The sequence below is a fragment of the Eleginops maclovinus genome, chromosome 9, assembly GCF_036324505.1.
Source record: "Eleginops maclovinus isolate JMC-PN-2008 ecotype Puerto Natales chromosome 9, JC_Emac_rtc_rv5, whole genome shotgun sequence".
In the NCBI taxonomy this organism is placed as follows: Eukaryota; Metazoa; Chordata; class Actinopteri; order Perciformes; family Eleginopidae; genus Eleginops; species Eleginops maclovinus.
In genome coordinates, this window is record NC_086357.1 from 23,900,927 (window position 1) to 23,907,785 (window position 6,859).

Genomic DNA, 6,859 nt, shown 5'->3' on the forward strand with positions numbered 1-6,859 from the left:
TCTGTAGTGCTGTGTGGCATTGTCTTATCCCGGCCGACACAATGAGGGGGAACACTTATCATCTCAGGCTTATGTATGGAGCAGGGGGCAGGGGTTGTCAGAATTGTGAAGAGGGTCCAGGAGGGTTGGGGGTGGCGGGGGTCCCCCCAGATAAAGCGTGGTGGAGATGGGCTAATGACAGCGGAGGCAGATGGAGAGAGCCGTCTCCCATGACTACGCGGCCAAAACGTCCATCCTGAAGCCAGAGTAGGACGGATACAGGAAGGGAAGGAGAGGAAGGCGGCCAAAATGAGAGAGGAAGAGTGAAACTAGATCCAGTGTGTGTGTGTTTGGAAGCCAATGTCTCCATTATGGTGTGCTGTTTTAAGGTGTCCTTAAACAGGCGGGTTATTGTTTGCGTTAGCCTTTTAGCTGCACGGTGACTCGCTGGTGGCCCAGGTTAGTAGAGGTTGGTTTAGGATTAGGCTTTGGCACATTGTTTGGTGGGAATGGTGGTGTGAATACAAAGGGATTAGTGCAAAGGGTTGCTTCATTGACTGTGAGTTTGTATGTGTGTGGGGGGTGGAGGGTGCTGAAGTTGATGGATGAATTGAAGGGTCACCAAAAGAAAACATTTTGCTCTAATTAGGCAAAAACAAAAGAAAGAAAATGACAAAGAATCAATACGATATGAAAAAAAACACTTAAGTTCAAACAACACAATGCCAGCAAACATTGATATTGTGATTTATTATAAAAGAGCAATTACATGTGAATAAATAAACAGTAAAAATGTCGATTACATTTTTTCAAAGAGCCACCATTCATGAAAAGAGTAAAACACACACGTTTTCCTGAGTTCCCACGTTCCTCTCCTGATGCAGGGAGAGGAAGAAAAGCCCTACCAGAATCATCTCAATGCCTTGAACCATGTGCCACCATTAGGGACACACAAAGAGAGATCTGACAAATGACCATTTTAACGTCCCTCTTTGACTTTAATGAATTTATACGTTATCTGGCCCCTTAATGGAGGCTGCGGTGGAGGGGCTGGCTGCAAGGCCATAACAAATGAAATGCTCTGATTAGTGCAGAATGAGCTGAGAAAAAAATGCCATTCATCTTGGTTAGCATCCTCCTGTGCTCTTTTATGGGCCGCTGTTACAAGGACGGTGGAGCCGGGGGTGGCTGTCCCATTAGCGGCTGCAGAGTGGTCAGCGGTCCCGGCGTTGACGGAGCGTCTGCCCGCTCCGCAGTTCAACACTGTGAATGCCTCAGTGCGGCTTGACTCCTGAATAACCTTCTGAGGGACCGGGAGCCTCACCCCTGCATGACCCCACTGAAGAGGGGTGTGGGGGGGCTCCGGGGGGTACCCAGACTAGGACTCACTCTAGCAATAGGTAAACACTGAGAGATCCCCTCAGAAAGAGACAGCAGGAGAGTGAAAACACTGTACATTCAGATTTATAAGCCTTACATTGTAATATATTTTAAGTAATTAGATACCCTTTTTGGTTCAATAAAAGGCTAGATGTTCTTCTCACACTCACACTGGCAATATGTAAATACTGGAGATATCCCCTCAGAGACTGCATGAGTGTAAACACAGTGTACATTTACATTTTTAAAGCATTACATTATAAAAAACATGAATTTATACGAGATATTTTGTTATGTTCAACAACAGACTACATAGTGTAAATGATAATGTGGTAGCTGAAAAGTAGTTTTCTGTAAAAATTTACATTTCAGGATATATAACACAAATGCAAATATTGACATTAAATGCTGATCATAGTAAATGAATCACATGATTGCTAAAAAAAAAATCCAAACTACAAAAAAGCAGCCTTATTATGGTATTACATCTAGGCTTAATGGGTATATGCTATAAAATCTGGCATTACTATTAGTCTTAGCTTTTATAGACTTGCTGGCTGCAGTTGTACTCAGTACTAAGGGAGATTTTTCCCGATTGTTATGCTTAAAAAAACCACGTTGCATTAAAAGCACCACCATCTTTTTTTTTTCGCTCCTTTTTTTTGTCGTAATTCCAGGAAATACCCTAACGCTTTACTGTGAAAACATTGCAACACGGTGTGTCTGCAGGAGAGGAGATGTTTCGTCATGATCGTGTTGGAGCTTGATATCAAACACTGTTGTCATTGGGAGAAGCCCTGTTTGGCCGCCCCCCCCCCCCCCCTCGCTGGGCCCCTGTGTAGAGCCGCCTTGCAGAGTTCAGTCCGGCTGGGAGAGGAATGCGCTGGGATGCGGAGCAGCACCGACTGTAGGAAATCGACGCAACAACTCGCACAGTATGGAAAGCAATGATCCGTATTTACACCTCAGTAAGTACGCCCTCGACGGTTTATTTTAAGCCCAGTTTGGCCGCTGTGCTCCCCTCGGAACTGCTGCATTTTGTTTTGACTTACAACAGAGAGGGTTTGTTCCATGGCGTCTTCTCTCCAGCCTGCGAGCTGTGCGGACTTTAACCACCGCCTGTGAATGCGTTTTGTTACGCTACTCCCTGTGTTAATAATCGTTTTGCAACTGTACGGATTGAAACGAAAGCCAAATATAAAAGTCAGGTGATCTTGGTTGTGCCGGTCAGGCAAGGTCAGAGGTTGGCACTTTAATTGCGCTTATGTAATTTATGATGCTTGTCGCGCGTCTCTTGCTAAACTGTTTCAGACAGAAACACTATTTATTGGTCTGGGATTACCCCTTGTGATCCACAGAGAAATGCATGGAACAAGTGTTGAGAAATGGCGGATCATTACTGATAAACAAACTTGTACTTTGTGGTAAAACAACAAGACGCGCCCAGGTCAGCGCAGTGTTCGGTGAATGACAGCATGATGAGATTTTGCCCAGTAAAGATGAACTCTGCTCTGACTGGCTGACTTTGCCCTTGAACCAGCTGATTGATTAAAAAAATATGTGTTTTTGATAATCAGGATTTTTGTTGTGGGACTCTATGCACTTTCAACATGTGGGACACACTTTACAAATCCTACTTACAGTGAGCTCCATAAGCTCCGGGGCCTGTTTTTCTAAGGTAAATCTTTTTTATATAAGACTATCTGGATTGAATCTAGGGTTGTGTGAGATTCACTGAGTCACACACTATATGCATCATTTATCATGTGATGTTTTTTTCTCTCTTCCTCAAAGATTGTCAAACCCCTCTGCAGGAGAGATATACCATGTGCTCCCAGACCACTGTCTCCTGTGAGGGTGGGAATTAGTAATAATGATGTGGCTTTACAAGGAGACAACTCAAACTGGTACTTGAAGATAAAACCGTGCAACCTCTTTATGTTATCACGGATATCTCGGCACCATTTTGAAGGTCTGAAAATTGTTTCCATAATGAATGTGGCTCCCAGGGGAGGGAGACAGACATCTGGATGGGAGAGCATGTAGAGGGGAGCTACAGGAGTAACAGAGCCGTCCCCCCGGGCTACAGCCTTTCTTCTCTGTCTCTAAAGACCAACTCTGATCAGACAGCAGTGGCATCTCAAGTGTTATGTAGATCAGGACAGCATCAGACCAGTGTATCAGTTAATTCATGCTTTATTATTAAGTATTTGGGCCATAACTAACCATTCTTATCATAAGAGATAAATCTGCAGAAGATTTTCTGAGTAATCTATCAATTCTGAGAAATTAGTTAAGTGTGTCTAAATGTCTCTCAGTCAAAAACCCAAAGATATTCACTTCAATATTATAAAAAACAGAGAAAAGCAATACATCTCCATATTTGAGAGGCTATAAACAGCATTCTTTGCCATTTGTGCATGGAAAATTGCTTTAACGATGAACTGTTTATTGAAAAATAGCTGGCAATTATCTTTCTTTCCAGCCATTAATCGATAAGTAGAAAATGTGTTGAAGCTTTATGAAGTATCAGATGTTTGTTAGCCATGGAGCCCCCTGCTGATACTATGTGCCTGCTGTTAATCTATTCTTACAAAAAGCTCAAAATTAGATTCTCTTTTGCAACATTTCACTAACACTTTGCCTGTCATTGGTGCCTTTTTATTAAACTGTCCTGGTCTATATAACGATTCTCAAGTTAGAAAGCAGAGAGATTTACCATTGTAAAAACAGCTCATCTCTAGAATCTGTTTTCCATGAATTTTGTTGTTCCATTTTGGTCCAACAGTAATGCAGTTGCAGCTTTCCCGTCCCACAGTGATTGCAATCTTGGGCAAAAGTTGAATATTTGTAATAGTAATAAAATACCATCAGTTGAACCCGTATGAGGACAGTTCTTATCTTTTAGTGCATAAACCTTGTAAAAGCTGGTAGTTGAACCACTAAGCTGTTTGAATAAAAGCCACAACCACTATTTTTATTTGTTCTTGCTTTGTCTGTGTGTTGGCTACCAAGTAAGATTTATGATGTATTTTTGCATCAACAGCCCACACACCAAAATATGTATGAAAACATGGCCATAAACACGACTCCCTTCTTGAATGTGAGAGGATAGCTCAAAGATGAGTCTTTATCAGTGTGTGGCCAAGGCGAAGAAAAACTGGTGATTGTGTTCGGATTGTTTCGAGATGCACTTTTCCCAGAGATGTTATGTTTCAGCAGGTTTGATGCAGGCCTGCCCATGACTTTAAGTAAAATCAGCATTTTTCTCTGTCAGCGTTTTTCTTATTTTCCGTCAGTGGAAGTGATTTTAGACGCGCTGATGAGCACCCACTCGCTAATTTTGATAGTGAGAACATTTTTAGCTCGCAGATCCGGGGAAGTCATGGCAAAAACAAGAACAGGGTGGGAGAGTGAAGGGAACAAAAATAAAGGGGAAGTGTGTGTGGGGGGTGTAGAAAAAGGTCACCCTCGTTGATGTGAACTCTCATCACTTGCCAGGGGTCAGTGAATCACCTCTCAGGACACACTCAGAGGCAGAGAAGGACACACACACAATCTCACACTTATGCCGAAACTTCACAGCTGCATATATGCGCAGCTCATATATCCATAGCTTATTAAGCAGTGTCACAGTGATATCATGTGACTTAAAGAATGTGGGTGGTACTATTTGACTGTGAAGTGCCAGCAGTATTACACCGACTCTCTAAAAGCTTCGCACTCCCTCTCCTGCAGAGTTAAATAAACCACACAGGTAGAGGGGTGTGGCTCTGTAGGTATTTGCTCAAGAATTCAACCCACAATGCCGACACATGCATTAGCACACAGTGCACACAATGGATTATTCCCAGGCCCTTTTTTTGATTGAGTGTGTGTATTTATGTGTCAGTGTTAAAGAGGCTTCTCGTCCTGACTGTGTGAGTGGGTGCTAATTGTGAGAACAGGATGAGGGGAGAGAAGGAAGGAGGCCATTCTCTGGGCTAATTGCCAGTAATTAGTCATTAGTGAAGAAGGTCAAAGCCTTGATTTAATTCCAGCTTTAATCAAGCAAGAGAACCTTGAAAGGCCCACGGGCTGCAGCGGTGTTAGGTTATGAGATGTTTATAGCTATTTCCTTGCTAATTACGCATCAACATCATAAATGCCACACATGGACGCACAACAGGTCCAGTTTTCAACACACTGAACATTACACATCCCTCTGATCTTGAGCATCCCTTTCAGTGTATCTTTAATTAATGCATCAATCGCAAAGGCATAACAACAACATATATGGATGCATTTGACATCAAATGTTTGAATAAATTAGCGTCTCCAGTGTAGAAGTAAGGTAGAGGAGGAAAAATGCATACTTATTATTCCTCAACGGGGAAATTACTTTTTCACTCTGCTGTGTTTACATGACACACACAGGATTGATGAACAGAGGTGCACAAACAGCACCATGCAGGAACGGAGAGGTGGCAGAGCGAAGGGGCAGCCTGTTAGCCGGCGCCCAGAACAGTTGGGGGTTCGGTGCCTTGCTCAAGGGCACCTCTGCAGTGCCCAGGAGGCGAATTGGCACCTCGCTTTTTGGTCCGATTGCGAGGTGATCCAGCGACCCTTCGGTTACCAGGCCGTTTTGCACATATACTGCCTGCCTCTTTTCACCCTCTGTCTGAAACCAGAGCCCAGTCTGCTCTGATTAGTTAGCTGGCCGGCTCTGTTGTCATTGGTCAACTCCTTAGACTGGATTCAGATGGTGTTATTTTATGATCATATTGCACTTTGTTATTGCATTCTCATGTAAGCAGTACTTTAAATTTGTAGTGGTTGAAGTAGAGCTCATTCTACTTGTCTCATATTGCAAGTCCATCCACTTCCTTTGTTTGTCTTTGGAAAATTTCTCAACGGCCCCCAGCTCTGTCGGTAGTGTTTGAGTTTTTACCGTGTTATCTTGATTCTGGGGTCCAGGGTAATGCAACTCTTGGGATTGCTTTAAGGCCATTTTCTGCAGCACGTGGCCAATCCAGGTCCGCCACCTTCTTTCATTTGAGTCATATCGCGGGGGGGACTTTGACAAGGTTATCATCCGGGATGGTCAGCTCAAATGTGGGAACGATGTTGGGTGATTTTGTAACCCTAAACCTGATGACATTCATTTATAGACTGATCATAGGTTTTATGTGAAATCATAATGTAGTTGCACATGTAAATTGTTGCACCACGGAGCACATCAACACTACGTATTGGCCTGATGAGGGGAGAGTTATGGCTCGGTGAGTTAGTTAGTGCTCTGACTAGTAAAGGGTTTGTGGCTCGCTGCTGTAGCTAAAAAAGGGAACCAACAGGTAAGAGCTTAGAAAATGATGTCTCATTACATCTCTCCATTAAGAGACATGCTGCTAACCTCGCTTGGCTATTTTGAGTTTCTCTCTCTGCCCTTTTAGTGTGCTGCTCCTGTCTCACACTCACATGCATTAATACAACACACAGGCACACAACGCTGTTTGGAAGA